General features: G+C 36.2%; 1 long non-coding RNA gene across 1 annotated transcript; it reads right to left on the bottom strand.

Moving 5' to 3' along the window:
- Positions 1–382: 382 nt before the first annotated feature.
- LOC106036736 (uncharacterized) lies at positions 383–11380 on the bottom strand. The gene is made up of 5 exons (XR_001207600.3): positions 11117–11380; positions 10314–10345; positions 5195–5340; positions 4607–4750; positions 383–1516 (listed from the first exon to the last, which is right to left on the bottom strand). It is a non-coding gene; the product is annotated as an uncharacterized lncRNA (long non-coding RNA).
- Between the last annotated feature and the right edge of the window lie 5893 nt (positions 11381–17273).

The raw sequence follows: 17273 nt of genomic DNA, 5'->3' as shown, positions 1-17273 counted from the left end.
AAATGACTGGTCATCTTTACAGGAGATCACATACACCCCCAAAAAAAAAATGAAGCAAAACAATTGGTAACAAAAGTTGAGAGGTCCATGCCTAGCTCAAACCCATTGGACAGCACAGATCTAGGTGATCTAGGAGGAAGATTATGAAAGTCAACCAAAGCCAAATGTGAAACACACTGAGGACAACGAAAATTAAAGTTCTTATTTCAGAAAGCCTTTACAATACGTGAGGAAAAAATCTCTCCTCCTCCACTTTTCAACTGACTACCTGAGCACTATCTGGAAATTCATGGAAGATGATGAGCTTCTGTAAGGAAGAAAATAACACTGACTAATGGATAGAGCTCTGCCTCTCTGGAACCGAGAAGAGAATACAGGGAGATATTTTGATATCTGAGACTACAAATATATTTCTTCACATACTGATACTTGGAAATAAGGGAGAAGCCTACTTGCTGCATATTGGCTCTCCCTACCAAACTCACAAAAACAAAATATAAGATTGAAGTGTCATTATGATCCCAGTGAGAAGTTTAGGGCTATATTTGTAAATGAATTGGTCATACTACAATCTGGAGCATTCTGATGAAAAATAAATATTCAACAGTCCTACCACCTGATGACAAAGGGAAGATATGTACTGGGGAGCATGGATGGGAAGAATAGAGAGGACACTTTAAACTTGCCCACTGTACAATCCACAAGGGAAAAAGGGTATGAAAATGTCACTGGGAAAAGGTGATTGAGTTTTAGAATAATAAAAATATGATCTGTAAATAGAAAGAGATGAAAGTCACAACCATTTTAAATATATAACCAATTCTCTTAACAGGACTTATTCTTGTAACAAGGTGAGATTTCTCTTCAAATATCATATGATACAGACTGATCTCATATAAACCCTTCGTTTCTCCCCTCAGTATCTTTTATGCCTTAATCACACACAGAAGAAAGTTCCATAAAACTTTGATATTCTCTCAAAACTCCCACTCAAGCTTGCTCTGACAGTGCATTTTACGCTCTCATCTTCCTTTGTTTTTTTTTTGTTAGCACAATTTCAGTTCTTCCACTGAACATATTCACAGATTCATGTTTCTTTTGACACCAGAAAGTTCGCTCTGCTACTGGTTGTTCAGAGACAATATTTTATTCATTAAAACAACAAAAAATAGCTTTTATCAGGCCTCCTGAAGCTGGTATTCAGAGGTTATTTATAACTCAATCTCCAAACAGAGCCAACATTAGATAGGAAAAAAAAGATTTCATGTAAAAAACCTACTTTACAATATTTTTAAAGTGTTTGCCTACTGAGATTTATAGATGTCATATGAGATCATTTGCAAGAATAGGTATAGTATATGGATTACTCTGTAGATTTACTATTCCATAATAGTAAATTAAGACTCATTAGCTACATCAGCTACACAGGAAAATGATGCAGGTGCCAACAGCTCTCACTTGATAGAAGTCTGCTATCTGTCAACATAGAACCTTTCCTCTTCAGGAAATAGGTTGCCTAATAGAAAAATAAAGTCAAGATGACATTACTCTTGAAAAGCTCGATGTGGATAATCAATATCAAATACACAACTACATTACTAGCAGCGCTGTAATCTTTACCCATAGCTGTAAAGTACTTCACAATTAGCAGAGAAAGCAAAGAACTTTTTCCAGCTACAAAAACCAGCCTCGGACATGGGAGAATTTATTCCTCTCCTGACCATGACATACATTTCCTAAGCAATCTATGTGTGCTATAATGATCCTTTCTATTGTTGCGGTATTTTAACTGTTTGATAATAATGATCCTAAACATTAAAAACACAGGATATTTCCTGAATATCTCACTAATGCACTAGACACTTTAAAGGGGTGAACAATCATAATTTAGAAGAATGTAACTCTCGACTTTGAAACGCTCCTGAATTTTAAGTTGCTCTGTAACATATAGAAAAATGCAAAGAATATAATGACAATGAGCAAAAGAAATCGCAGCTAGAATAATACCTGGGAAACACTGCCTTAATGCAGTACATCCACATCCCATTTCCAGCTGAGATTTGAGGATCACAGGTGTACAAATGCCACTAATACTTCATTAGATCTTGCCAGACACAGATATTTCTCCACAAAGTATTAGAATGACAAAATATTTTCCTTGATTTTGTTTTCTTGAAAAAACACTTGAGTTTGTCGAAATTAGTTGTACGTCTTTTTTCTACACTGCCATCTCCCAGATTTTTTTTTTTTAAATCTTGTTTCTCAGTGAAGTGTTTGCAATTTCCACAGAGAATAAATTCCTTCCATGAAAATCTAAAGATTTTCCAAAACCCGTAATGGAAACTACCTAAAATGAAAATTTCCCTGTGAAAATAATGGGACTCCATTCTTCAGTGATTTGGATGCACCACAGCTGGCTGTAGACCTATTTTCCCACTTTTTCATACTCCCATACTTTTCACCTTTACTTCCATCTAACAAGGAAAAATCATTTCCTGACAACGCTTGTTAAAACACCTTTCTTCTCCAACCCTAGCACAGAATTTTTTTTTCCATAATATGTGGTTTTAATGGGATAATCAGTGTCTCAAAATGCTTGTTACTGGTAGAACATTTGTTGAGAACACTACTGAGCTCTCTTGGAACACTTGACCCCTCCAGGCAAGGCTGAATGTGTAGCTGGCTCCTCTAAAGCTAAGAAAGGAAGCTAGATATAACTAAAATTCAAGAGTTGCCTGGACAGAGCTTGCTGATAAGGATAAGGGAGAAGAGTCAGTGCACTTGTTTTATAACCCTGCTGTTTGTGGAGTGTGTCTGTGGGACTTTGTGCTGTATTTACCTCAGAAAGAGGACAAGGCTGTTCAGTGAGTAATTAGCTATATATACATGTCAGAGAATAGAAATACATAATGAACAGAAAAGAAAGTTCTTATATCCTTTTCTCCTACAGAAAGTACCTGTTTAGACTACCTAACAGAGTTTTAGCTGATTCTTAACCACTGTGAATGCAAATAATTAACTGAAGTACTTTGAACTACCAAGTAAAAAGAGCACATTCACATCTGCTTAGACCTACCAAAGCCTGGGCAAAAAAAAAAAAAAAGCAAAGGGACCAACATGTTTTTCCAGCTCAGCTAAATGTGACAAGCTGAAGCAGAAAGTATCATCAGGGACAATATCCACAGTAGCAGGAATCTGCACAGGTCTTTCCATGGGCTCCAGTGTCTCTGGGAACAGTTCAGCAACAAAATAGCAAGAAATCTTTCAGAGTTTTAGTTATGTGCTACCTTTTCTCATTTCTTATGTTTCCGTTCAACTCTTCTGTCTTTGCCAAGTAGACTTTCCAGTTTCTGTTGTTTCGAAAGAGTTCTGCTTAATTAACTAATGTTTACAAAGGAAAGTATGTGGCAAGTGCTATTATAACTCTTTGGCAAAGATGTCTGATTAAGATTCAAAGCACAGCCAGAACAGCTGTCAGAGAAACCTCTTGTACTGTTGATGTCCTAACAAAGCAGATGATACAACTGGATACAAATTCATCAGCAATTAGTCCCTTCCTGCGCTCGGAAAATAAATTCTAAAAATTGTCTCAATATAATTATTTTTGCATTTAATTTTTGTCACCAGATCCATTCAGCGAAGTCTAGTATACTCCTTTCTTGTACTGTTGTTATCTAGTCAAGGCAAGCAGTTAGCAGAAGTGTAATCAGACAGATAATTTATTTTAATGCTACTCGCTCCTGTAAACACTTTCCTGTTAGAACAATCATTCCGAGGCAGGCATTTTCACTGGCATACAAAGAATCAGCTGGGCTAAAACCTCAAACTGATAAAATCATCGTCTTACATTGTATTCAGACTCATACCAACCGACAGCAGAAGAACTAGACTATTTTACTGTAACAATTAAGAAACGGGAAAACTTGCATCATTTGTCTTATCAAAGAAAAAATAATTTTGGTGTTTTTTTTTTGACTTAAAATGATTTGATTCAGTACATTATTAACACTGTTCTAAATCAGTGGTGTTTTCGTTGTTACTGCAACTAACTTGTGGTGAAATCTCAAAACTAATCTGCTTCAAATTTTTGACTGACAATTTTATCTTTGATTCTTTTTTAAATTTCCATGAATAGAACAGGAGAACACAGCACAAAAAAACTGAACTGATATATGACCAATAAAATAACCATTATTCCAAATCCTTAAGGACTTTTCTGAAGAAAATGTAATCTTTACAGGATGGAACTATTCCCCATGACCTTGAATTAAATTAGCCCTTTTCCATAGGAAGATTATTCTTTAGGCTCAGTCAGTCCTGGTTGCCTTTATATTTATTTGCAATAGCACCTGGAGTCAAGTTCCCATTATATGCTCAAGTGTTGTAGAACCTTATAGTAAAGAATAGAAAAAGTACCGAGGCTGAAGAATTGTTATTTCAGGATAACGGGTGTAATAGTAATTGGGGAAACGTCTATACTAACAGGCAAACTGCTTTTACAAAGGCTGTGTGTAGACATACATCTAAATACCTATATAACATTGATTAGGCTTCCATTTCCCTATGAAGTTATTTTTTGATACTGTAATTGCAATGTTTTTCTTACCTCCTACCTTGCACATACTGGCCAAGTTGTTTCTCTCATCACTTCATTCAACTGATCAGAAGTGAATTTGACACTTCTGATTATTCAGGAGCAATCTTCTATAAGACTGATGAAGAGTTAGAGCATCTTTTCATACAGGAAATTCTGAAAGATGAGACATGGATCTGAAAGAAATTTGGATCCTGCCAATTTTATAGTTCATGTTACTTTCTGTATTACAATATTTCTGCTTCTACCTCTACCTGAATTAGATTTCCAGCTAACTACCTCTGGGACATCATTTTCTGTCACATGTAACTACTGTAGAGACTGCTCTCCAGCCTTGTCCCAAGTATATCAGAGGGAGTGTATATACAAGCTTGAGTAAATGCATCTGTAAGGTAAAGAAAACTAAAGAATTGCTTTATAGAAAGGAGAATTATAATGAATATTTGCAAGAGCAGACATTTTTTGGAGAAAAAAAGAAAAAAGCCCTCAGTCCTGAACTTTATTTGCTGAACCCCAGTAAAGAGCAGAACATCTTTCAAGGAGCATTCTGGAAGGCTCTGGGGATACTCCAAACCAGTACAGCAGTAACAACTTTTTTACCTTAAGAACATGGAAACGTCTTCTCAGTCAAAGTGAAACTCTTCCTCAACTGCTGAATGAAGGCATCATTGAGGAGATTTCAAAAGTGGTAATGGAAGTAGCTGCATTCTCCCCAGATTCTTTTCTAACATTCCCCAGCTTGAGGGCTGACCAGAGGAAAATAGAGAAAAAATTTCAAACCTTGTGGCAAATACTGCTATACATCATTAACACCATATTTATACAAGATTTAACTTTCACGAGCCATTAGCAAAAATACTGAGATTAACAAAAAATTGGAGATTTGAAACAGTTCAGTCCGTATTTCCCCTCACAACATAGCTGGTAGCACATCATCACAGAACAAGTCAGCCCCTTGAACAGCCAAGAGATTTGGTGTTTTCCAAGATCATTTAATTCAAGCCATGTGGGATTTGTGAAAGCATGGGAATAATTATCAGGTCCCTACCAGCCAAAGGGAAAGAAAAAGAGTCATATCATTTAACTTGTTCCATCTCAAATCAAAGACACCAAAATGAAAGTTACAAAAATTCAGAGTAGAACAGTGAATTGTAGCCTAAATGACAATAAAACTCAGTAATAATCCTTATGGGTTTAAGATGCAAGCAAGGAACAAGATACGCATTGCAGGAAAGAATAAAACTCTGCCCAAAACTGAAACGTGCTTAATACCCTGATGCAATTGAGAGCATTGTAATTTATTTTGTGATCTGTTTTTCTCTTCTGATTCTCATTCACAACAATTCTTATACTTTTCCCCCCCTTTGATATACCATTCAGAAGTGTATATTTCCTCACTTGCAGTAACATAAGGAGAAAGCAACCTAAAGGAATTTTCCCGTGCTGTTTTACCAGCTAGGCCTTCACTTTTTCACTTTTGCCACCAGAATCCTTTTTAGGAAGCAAGACCTCAAGATCATCTTGAAGAAATGGTTGATATGCCTTCTGAGAGTATCAGATGACAGGCCAGTTGAGCCAGAAGCTACTTATAAGGATTATCTCCTGGAACAGAAGGATTAAGTGATGGAAAACATCAAAATATGTTCTCTGGGAGTCCTTGTGGCTGGACAAAGCACATGCCGATCTTGGTACTAGATGTAAAGCTCCTAGGGAGATTCTGGACTACAGTCATCTCTTTGATGAAAAGACCTGGGATGTTACTGTTCTGATTATATCATGTTGACTATGTTCTAGCAAGTCAGCAGATTCACAAGTGCCAGTTCACAGGCACTAAAATCTTTGAGGTTTTATCAAATGTACCAAATGCTCTGCAGATTGTTTAGAAATGTGCCATCAAAACTAATTATTTGTAACAGAGTTGCCTGACCACGTCAAATGTTTTCAAATATGCTGTATGTGAAGAAAATCATTCCAAGATTTCAGGTTTACCAGAACAATCTCGGTGCTTTTGTTAGCTGTCTTGGGAACACATAGTAGATGGGGAAGATTTCTGAAGTCTGGGAAGGGGCCCAACATTTGCCTACCTTAAAAACAGGGAAAAGAAGGAAATACAATTATGGACTGAGCTTTTCTAATTTCCATTCCCAGTGACATGACAAAAAAATAGCCATATTATTTCTAAATAACTAGAAGATAAATGTAAGAAACAACTGAATTATATTTTATAAAGGGAAAGTCAAGGTTCATTTCTTTCTATAAAGGGATAACCTAGAGATGACAGAGGAAGTAATGCAATATTTACTTTTAAATTTGAAAGGCTATTGCAAAGAGAATCTACTTTTTGCATTGACAGAGGATATTGCTAGAGGGAATGGACAAAAAAATGGAGAATGGGAGATTATGTCAGGTGACAGTTAAAAACTTACAAGTGAATTAAGCAGCTAAAAGAGATAAGTTATGCATCTGACTTTGGAGGATTTTAAAAATAATCATCTAGACAGTCATCTGCTAGAAAATGTAAACAGATGTGATCATGTCTAGGAGCAGGAAATAGGATGGGTGTTCCCTTATGGGTACTTTAACTATACATATGGTTTCAATATTTGAAAGCAAAGAATTCAGCATGTTAACACTAAATCTGGTTATATTGAGTATGTCAGATAGTTTTCTCCTGTCAGTAGTCAAACACCAAAGGTTCCTGTTCTCAGTTCCATTTTCCTAATACATGCACTAAATATTTCCATCTTAAGGCAAGGATCTTAGACAATTCCAGAAAGCAAGTCTACAGCCTCCTCTGATGGTAATATCTACTTAGATTAAGATGTCCAAATTCAAGATCTCAGCAGTAGCTAACACAAATCCTGTCTTCTCTTAGAAATACAGAAGAGTATGCGCAGAACGGGAATAAAATGTCATTGGGTAGGCAGCAAAGACTGAAAATACTTTGAAATTAGAAGGCAGATTAAATTAAAAACTACAGTTAAAGATGTTATTCTACTTCTCATAAAAAATACAAAAGAACTTTCTCAAGTGTATTGCAGAATCACAAGGGGTTCAGAAATTGTTTAGGAAAATGATCAGGAGCCTGGAATAAAAATTTCATAACAAGACTAAAAGATTGTTCAACTATTTACAGAAAAGATTCATACAAGTTATGGTGAAAACACATTAAATCTTGAGAAGACTTGAAAGGTTAGAAGAAAAGCTTATTCTTCCTTTGTCATGTCAAAAAATAAAACAAATTTTCCAGCTGAAACATTACCGATGGAAATGCTTCTTGAAATTTTTAAACTATGTAACTCACTGCCACAGACTGATGTTTAGAAGATCCAAAAATAAATATTAACATTTGCAAGCCACACTACTGAAAATTATAGTGATAGAAAGCTACAGTAATTGTTGCTTAAGTTTACATCTGAAATGTAATTTTTTTTTTCTCTCCAAAGAAATGGCCCTAATTTTCTATCTCTATCTGTGAACATTCGAAATGTAACAAACTCTTATCCCAGTTACAGTGAATTTCACAGGTATCCTTACACACACATCATGAACTCTGAGGGCTCTGTATGTGGATGAGCATAACGGACAAAAAAATGTAACTTACTTTTTGTCTTTTCTCCTCTGATATTACCACTGTGTGAAACAGTCCTGCCCAGGTTCTACATTGGTTTGATCTAGAATACTAACCTGTCTGCCAATCCAATATTTTACTTTGCTACATGTTTTATGCCACTTTAGGACTCTTACAGGGAAGGAAAATGATATTAGTTTTATCTAATCATAGTCCTTCTCTGATCAGGCTCAAAGAATAAATAACCAGACTAAATTTGTTGCTGAGATACCCAAAATGAAAGTGAATGGAAATAAGCAGCTCCATAGACCAGGTCTTTCATTTTATTCCAGAAAACTTTCAAGAGATTAGATCCCCTCTTTCTCCCACAGGTTATCAAAGGGTGCTTTGGCTGGTCTACTAGCCTCATACTTAGATTTCTGGATTTAGGTAAATAATAAAATTTAGGTAAATAGTATCAGATTAACTGATATTAGTAGTACCAGTAGTAACTAGCTATGTAATGTGCATTCATAATAGCAAATAGAACAATGATGTACTGATTTGCTTCCTGACACCTTGACTATCTGTATGACCACTGGCTTGTTCCTGGCCCCAACACAAATTTATTTTATTATCTGCTTTCAGTCACCAGGATAAGACATTGGGCAGTGAAAATTAATTATTTTTTCTGCTCTTCAACTGCTGCCAATTTCCCGTAGAAACTTGTGATACAATACTCATTACATTAGGGGTATTAGTGCTCTTGCCTCTTGACATCACTGCAGAACAGTTATTAGCATCAGCACAATAATGCAAGAGCACCAGTGAGTAACAATGGACAGGAATTTTGAAGAAATGGAGGTTCTGTTGATATCAAGACATTTGAGCATATAATCAAAAAGGAGGACTTTTCCGTAATGATGCAAAGAAACAGATTTATTTCTTTTACCCAAAAGACAGATTGGTCAAAGGAAGTCAACAGCACCTATATTTCTAACTTTTTAAAGGGGAACATTGCTGCTGTATCTGAACACGAACACACTCAAGCAGGCTGCCAAATGAGATGCCACTTCAAGCCTTGACTTCCTTGGCTGAACAAGCCATGCAGGAGGCAAGAGCAGCAAGCGATGCAATTATATGCTGATGGTAGAATTAAGCCATACAACTTTTTAGTGATTCATATTACACTGATGAAATTGCATTCATCTAGATGCTTATAGGATAATTAATAACATTATTCAATAAATGAAGGAATTTAATACTCAGGAAGGCTTGCTGATGAGTAGCTAGAAACATTAATTTGGGTAATTAATGACAAACAAGATAACTCTACAAACTATTTAGAGATGACAACATTTGAGTGTTCAGAATAATTTTAGTGAAAGATGCAGTGACAAGATCAGAGTTAGACTAGAGCTCTATCTCAACTCATAAGAGCATGAACCCAGTTTGGAAATAGGATTTTCACAGACACTGCTGAGACTGGCAGTGGTTTTCACTTTGATTTAGTATTTGTAATTTTTAGTATTTAAGAATTTGTGTAAATCTCTAGAGAAGAACAAGAACCTATGCAGAGAGCAAGAACCAATGCAGAAGTACTTCAGAAGTCCAGTTGCCATTCCATAACGGGAAATTTGCAATTCTTTAAATACAGACATGGATCACTAAAGAAGATTATCCTTTATGAGCTCGTAGAGCATAAGTAGAGAATTAGAAGTCCTGGACAGTGTGTAAACTGCATCTAATTTCAAAGTAGAAGAGGTCTGATACAGGTCCTGGGGGTTTTAGGCTGGGCTAAAACAACTCTTGAAGGAAAATTTTGGTTTACGTACATCAGACCACCACTGTCACCATTCAGTTTTACTGTAAGGCTCATAGTTCAATATTTTGTTTTGAACTTGCAGTCATACATACTTAAGTATTTCTACCTCTGAAGAAAAATGTAAAGTAACAAGCAAAGATACTTATGACAAAAGCTTAATGAATTTTTAATAATAAACTGGGGATAGCTGAAAACCATAGCTGGCCATTCTGCATTGGGCTAAATTTTAAATTTTAAAATTTTTAAATTTTAAATTTAAATTTTAAATTGCTCCAGCATTTCAATGAGCAACAGTAGCAGTAAAAAAAAATCAGTTCAAACCCAAAATAGACAAGACTACTTACTCTGATATCCTGCAGTAGACATCATTCCACCTCTGGGAAGAACATTTGTGCCAGGATCATTCCTTGTTTGTCTAATACTTCCCCCCCCCCAAATACAGCCTGAGATCAACCAGATCCACACTGCATCATTTACTACAAGCTTGTAGCCAAACACCTAGAGGGCAGATACAGTAGTGATGGGTGGGATCTGAGTTCCTCCAGCTTCAACACCTAGTTTTTAGTCCTCACTGTGCTACTCCATGGTTTTGCTTTGGTCAGTCCTGCACTGGTATACTTTAATTTCTGAGAAGAGCACTCTTAACAGTCACACATGCTAGAACATCAAAAAATAGAGACTACTAATTTCTCCAAAAACAAAGTAGGACTGCAAATTTCACAAGAGCTTGCATACCAGCACCCTTAAAAAGTCATTTAACAGTAAAAAATACAGCAAAAACAGTTGTGTGAAGAAGAATGCTGATTTGTAATGTAAAGTGTGTTTAATTATGCTGATTGCATTAGGCAAATGCAAATAAAACTTTCCTCCAACAAATAGGAATTATTTGTATGCATTTCCCTATAGTTTCAAGGGACTGATTTCAAGGAATAGTCAAACCTATCGAGCTATGTGCTTTGTTTTAATGATGCAGGTTTTCACAATGCTCTCCAGTTCCAGACTGGTGGATAACCACCTAGGAGGTCTGGAATTAAGTTTTGAACTTAATCAAATATTTATATATTGATATTTCATATACTCATGTTCAACAACTTATTTACTACAAAGTATATGAAAAAAATGAGATTTTTTCCTGCTCATTCTGTACCTGGGATTCAAAACTTCTTGTAAAGGGACATGTAGCCAATGTGCTGGAACAGTAGAATTCAAATGCCAAAACAAAAGCATCCAATCTTCTTTAATTGTCTGGTCAGATGAAATAATTAGGATTTGAAATAATTCCATGGCTGTAGTAAACAACAGGAGACACTCTCATCATTATCTAAAATAATGTCTCACAGCACCTGAACATGGTTCAAAGATCATGTCTAGAACAAGACAATGAAGAATAGTGAGATCTTACAAACACTTTTTCTTAGTGAGTACAAATGAAGAACTACTGAGAATGATGTACCTAACTTTTCTAACAATTAATAAGGAACTTCAGACCTCAAGAAGGCAATCCATGAAAAGAAAATACCATTTCATATTGATATTTTAAAATAAAATACATAAAACAATTTCTAGCAAGCTACAAATCAATGCTATACAATCAGGGAGCATTCATCTGGATGCAATATTTCACTCTTAGACTAGTACTTTTTTTTTTTCTATTTTAAAGATGACTGCAACTCAGCAAGTTGAAAAACTTAGTCTCAGCTTAGAGTTCAGAATATTTCAACACCTTTCCAACTTTTACTTCTTCTCAAACTTGCAGCGAACATTAAACACTGAATACTATTGACAGATCTGACAAATTCTGAATTTACTTTTACCTGTACTGAGAGCTTTACCTTACCTTGATAGCACTCAAAAGTAAAATGCTTTTAATCAACTTAAAATCATTCTATGTTTAATATTTTCTTTAGCAATAGTTGTTTTCCTTCTCTTTTGTACCTAAACCTAATAGTGCTAAAAATTTATCAATGCTACTAATACCTCTACTTAAAAGTACTCTGTTATTAGAAAACACATGCTTTACAGAGCTTATACTTAACAGGCAATGTTGAACAACAGCTGATATAGAAATGAATTTGAAATACTGTGCAAAAGAACAAACAAAACTTCAGCTGTTCCTTTTCTTCTCATAACTACCTCAATCCTTTCCCAGCCTTCCCCATATACCTGCAAAGAACAGAAAGACATTATAGAAAGGCTACTGACCTGGAAGAATCTATTTATGAGAGAAGTTCCCCTCCCACAGGGGAGGGACTCCAATAATTGATTATTAAGTCAAGATATTATGTATAGAGAACACCTGCAGGTATTTCCTTTGCCTTGCAGGTCAATTCAGCTACCTGTAAATGTGTATGTTCGGGCATAAGCAGAAATGCAGTAATTCTGCTCATGGTATAATGAAAGTGTTCATAAAAAATACAAAGTAGAGTTAATTGTTAGGTTTTTCTATTAGTGTTTTCTAGAATCAGGTGCCTTACTCCTAACATTTTTTGCTTGTGTCTACAGATGAAGGGAGAAAAGATAGGATAGCTACAGAACAAATAGTTCTTTAGCATGGTTAGTAGCTGTTGTTTTTTATGGTAGCACAGAAATGTTAATTTTATTTTAGCAATCAACTAGTTTCTTACTATCCAAGCTCTCTATAGGTTACCTGAGCCTGATCTGAACTCCTATTCATCCCACAGTGTCCAATGCAGAATTAAATGATTTCCAATTTATTATTTTCCTTAGCAAATAATGTCTAGCTGAATCTTCCTGCATTTGGGTATTCATTCTCAGTCCTGAATATGAGAGCACGACAGGCTTACCTGCAATATAAGACAGTGTAAAATCTTTATGTGGGGCTTTTTTTTTTAGTTAGAATTAAAGTGCTTTAGGGACTTTTAGGATTTGCACTGCACAAAAAGACCTCTAGAGACAAACTAAGAGGAAGAGAAAATAGGACTTCTTGCTCACCAAATTTATTAGCTTTCTTCTTGGTCTGTATAGCTTCTGTGGGTTATAGTGTCCTCTTCTAATTACCTTAGTAGTAACAAGTGTCTGTTAGTAACCTGGGACCCTAGTCTAGGAATAGTGCTTTCAAAGTTGGAAGAAAACATCTTGTTCTCTCTTTTCATCTCTTGTTAGTGAAGTGAAAGACAAGCTGCAAAATAGCTTTCCCTTAGAGGCATTGCAGAAAATACTGAATCTCAAAAATGACATTTACTAGAATTAAATCAAAACCATTATTTTTCATCTAGTTCACTTGCTGCAGGTCTCTCCAGTGACTGTTTTGTTAGGTGTGCTGCTTCTTTGAATACCTTATCTCAGATTGTGTCTGTGTGAAATTAGACAAACATATTCAGCTAATTTAAATTTTAAAAATGCTTTCAACCTGCAGTCTTCCTCTAGTGTATATATTCTTTTCTTCTCTTGGAGATAGAAAAGCTGTTCAGGCTAACAAATTCTGTTTTACTTCTTGAAAATACAAATGCCAATAAACTCTATTGCTGAACTTCCATTCAAATTATCCCCCACAATGATTTAACTGCCTGTATGAATTTGTGTATGCACAGCACTGTCTTCCTTCTCTTGCAAAAACTTCTAGGGTCTGAAGAAATTCCCCCAGGTGTTGGGCTGGGGAACAAATTGAATATACTTTGAAGAAATGTAGAACCTTCTTTTCTTTCAAGGTTCACTTGAATAGCACTAGAACAAACACACTGCTGGTAGCAATTAAACTATTCATTATCCTGAAACTTAACTTGGTACTTTCACCATAAGGCCTTAGTTTATTGACAATCTAAACATACTGGGTATCTTGTTAAGGACATGGTTTTCTTTTGCTGGATTAACTATTGAGAGTGAGGGAAAGTAAATTTCCTGTTTGCTGGCAGTAGACAGTGAACTTGGTAGTGTCCAGCCTCTTAAGAGTCAATACTAATGTGTTGCATGAGCCTGAGCCTGTACTTAAGCAAAATCAAGGATCTAACAGTCCTGTCAAGTTTGTCTGGAGATCTGGGGGAAAAATACATTTTTCCTGATTGGTGTTTGCTAGATAGTTATGCCCTATTGAGATTGAAATAGCTCTTACCAGGTATGAACAGGAAGATTCAATTTTAGGCTCCTAGGAACAGCCTTGAATCCCCAAAGCTAAGGGCAAATGGGTGGCTAACATGTGGCTGCAAGTTTGACTCTTCCATGCAATTCAGGAGCATGAGTCCCATTTCAGCCATTGCTTTTTTTAATATTCCCCTCAAGTCTTTCACATCAGCATTTTTTCCACTTAATAGCAAAAAAATAAAAAAATAAATAAAAAAATAAAAATAAAAATCGACCCATCTCCTGGTTAAACAGGCATCTTATATTTCAGGGTGTATTTTTTGTTCGTGTTTATAAGCATTTTAAAAACGTCTCGGGATTGAACACAGAGGTTAGAGGAAGGTTATTTCTTACTAAGTTTTTAATTGGTCACTGATTCATCTGAACACACAAAGAAACTTATTCCCTGTGGATTGCTGTCTTGTTTAACTGCAAGCATAAGAAGTAGGGTTTTTCAAAACTCAAGAACTAGTCTTTTTTTTTTTCCAAAGCTCTAAGCCCCTAAGGGGAATCTGCATCTGACGTTTCTGATCTGACTGTTGATGCAGTCACCTTGTGCTCTGGGGTCTTCCTAATTGCTGCTTCTCGATGATGGTTAGAAACCCCGTTTGATTATCTGTCAACACATCTACCAAAGCAAGATTTGGTTGGCTACATGTTTTTAGATGAGGGCAGACAGGCAATGGGGAAACAGATGGTTTGTAGAAAGGAGCTGTCACCATGTAGGATTAGAGAGGAGACCTGAAGTACTCCTTTGCAAGCTCCCAAGGTCTGAGATTTGTTAACAGTTCATGTCCAATTTCCGTTTGTCTGCAGCTTTTCTGTCAGAGAAACAGACTGGATTTACACTACAATCTTTTATAACCAAAATATTTGTCTGAAATATTTCTTGAAACTGCTGGATATTTTCTTGGTCTTGTTGCGGGGAGCATTTCTCCCCTTCAGTGCTTGTTTGATTTGATCCCCTCCCACGCTGGATTTGATTACTTCTGTAACTTAACCACCTATCCCACAACACCAGGATGGTTTGTGCCTCCCCAGGATACATGAGTCTCACATGATTCATTAGCAAAGCAACCGAGGCACCAGCAACAACCCTTCAGAGGTGTGGAAAGCGCTGCTTCCCCCTGTTGCTGCCCATCACTGCTGCCAGATTCCCTAGCAATATCACTGCAGATAAAATAGTAACTGTGACCAAAGTGTCCAGCAGGAACAAGAGTATTGGTAAGCAGGAGACGTGCATGTGACTCAAAGGTGAATGTGGGCCATCAGTTATTTGTGGCCACTGCCCATCTAACTCGGGGTTTGTGTCTAAAGAGCTGCCTTAGCTTGTGGCTATGTGTAAGTCTACTGTGACATGAGTACTGTGTGAGTAGAGGGGCAGAAGGTAGTTCTGTGTCCTGTAGCATGGTCAAAACTGTACTGGAGGTTTGGCACAACAGGTTGCTCCTTGCAAGGCAGTTCTGAGAGTGAGAGATCCCTGTCTTTAATGGTTTTAAGATGCATCTTGACCTACATCACTCCTTCTGGCAATCCTCCCCAGGTCCCTGAATTTGAAGGCAAACCCTTCTTATAATGATCATGCACTGTTATCCCCATCAAGTTTAGCAATCTCTCTAGAGGAGGATTGGCTATGAAATCATGGTTCTTCTCTTCCATGGCTGCTATTCAGTTAAAATTCCTATAATAGCTTGTCAGAGTCCTCTCAACACCCTCATCAAAATGACCATCTGCTCCAGAGCCTGGATTGTCTACATTGCATGGAAAAAACTCTTCAGTTCATGTAGGCTAAATCAGGTAGCCGGGCTTTTTTGGAAATTGCATTTCATTCCACTTAATATCCATCCAGGACTTATATGCATTGTAAAGTGATAAGAGCAATATTCTGACTCTAAAACCTGTACTAATGATGTTCTGTCTCTCCATAAATTCAGCTGGTGGTATTTGAATCAAAAAGCCAATGTTCATCCATTACACTTCTAATAGTGTTCAAGAATATAGGTGCTTTCTATCACCATATATCTAACAATTGCTAAGGTATTTATTGACTTGCTGAAAATGTTTTTGGGGGTATAAAGCTCTGTTTTTGACTTAACAATGTTGTAATCCAAAAAGATTGCATTGCCTCGTAGTAACAGAAGTTTTAACCAAGCATTGGAGTATTAACTGTCTTTTCCATGTACACCTTACTCTCTAACCCTACCCTTTTAGACCTGATCTTTTGCACTATTGCACTAAACCTGTTGTGTTTCATAGGTTTATAATGCAAGGCAGCTTATCTTTTCCTAGCAATCAGTCAAAAACTTTCCGTCACAATCCACCTTCACTTCAGACATTAATGCTTGCATTTCCATAAAAAGTAATTACGATATAATGTAATAGCATAAATTCTTTAAGAAATCGTTATTGCTCCTTGCAAATAAAAACACTAATACTGTAGTAGTATTGAGCAATTTTTATTTCAATCCACATTCAAGTTTTATGGCTTGTATATACCTCATTGCAAATCAGCCCTGCCCGATTCTTTCCTATTGTGAAATTTTGGAATCATGCTCAAAGTTTCTCCATTTGTGTTTCTCCACCGAGAATTTCTTAAAATATCTAAAGTACATGATAGAACTTTAATTTTTCCTATAATTCCTTACTGTTTTCATCATTTCCCAGAGCAATCTGCTTGTGAGATTGTCTGATAAAATGTCTTTCCTTACTGCTCTAAGCTTCATTTGATGCCAGTCACTTGGAGGGCCCATATAGACCTCAATTGTTCCTTCCCCTAACAATAGCAATATCTGGGTTTTCCTGTCAGTCTCATTAACCTCTGTTTCAGAAACATGACGTATTCTGATTTAGATTAGATATGGATTTTGTTGCTTTAGCCCAATATTACCCTAGCATGCTTACCTTCTAAATCTAAATGAGACTGTTTTTTCCCAAACATTTTCCTTTGCCGCTGGTTGTCTCCTGTATTGCCAAATTGACTGGATTTGTTGAAGGTGACTAATTCCAGTTCTTCTTCCAGTATTCTAATTCCAGTAGTTAATTCTTCCGATTAAGGAACTGTGGTAACTTTTGCCTAGTTCTTGTGCAAGTGATCTTATTTCAGCAGTTTCTTTTTCTCTGACAGAGATGATATAAGGGTCATGTTCTCTTTGGCTTTGATTTCAGTTGTTCAAAGTTTAATTGAATTATTCCATTCAGTGATAAAGTTACGTGATTTAGCAATATGT

Source organism: Anser cygnoides, chromosome 4 (genome assembly GCF_040182565.1).
Source record: "Anser cygnoides isolate HZ-2024a breed goose chromosome 4, Taihu_goose_T2T_genome, whole genome shotgun sequence".
Taxonomy (NCBI): domain Eukaryota; kingdom Metazoa; phylum Chordata; class Aves; order Anseriformes; family Anatidae; genus Anser; species Anser cygnoides.
The sequence above is the reverse complement of the archived record's forward strand: the minus strand, read 5'-3'. Positions and strand labels throughout refer to the sequence as shown.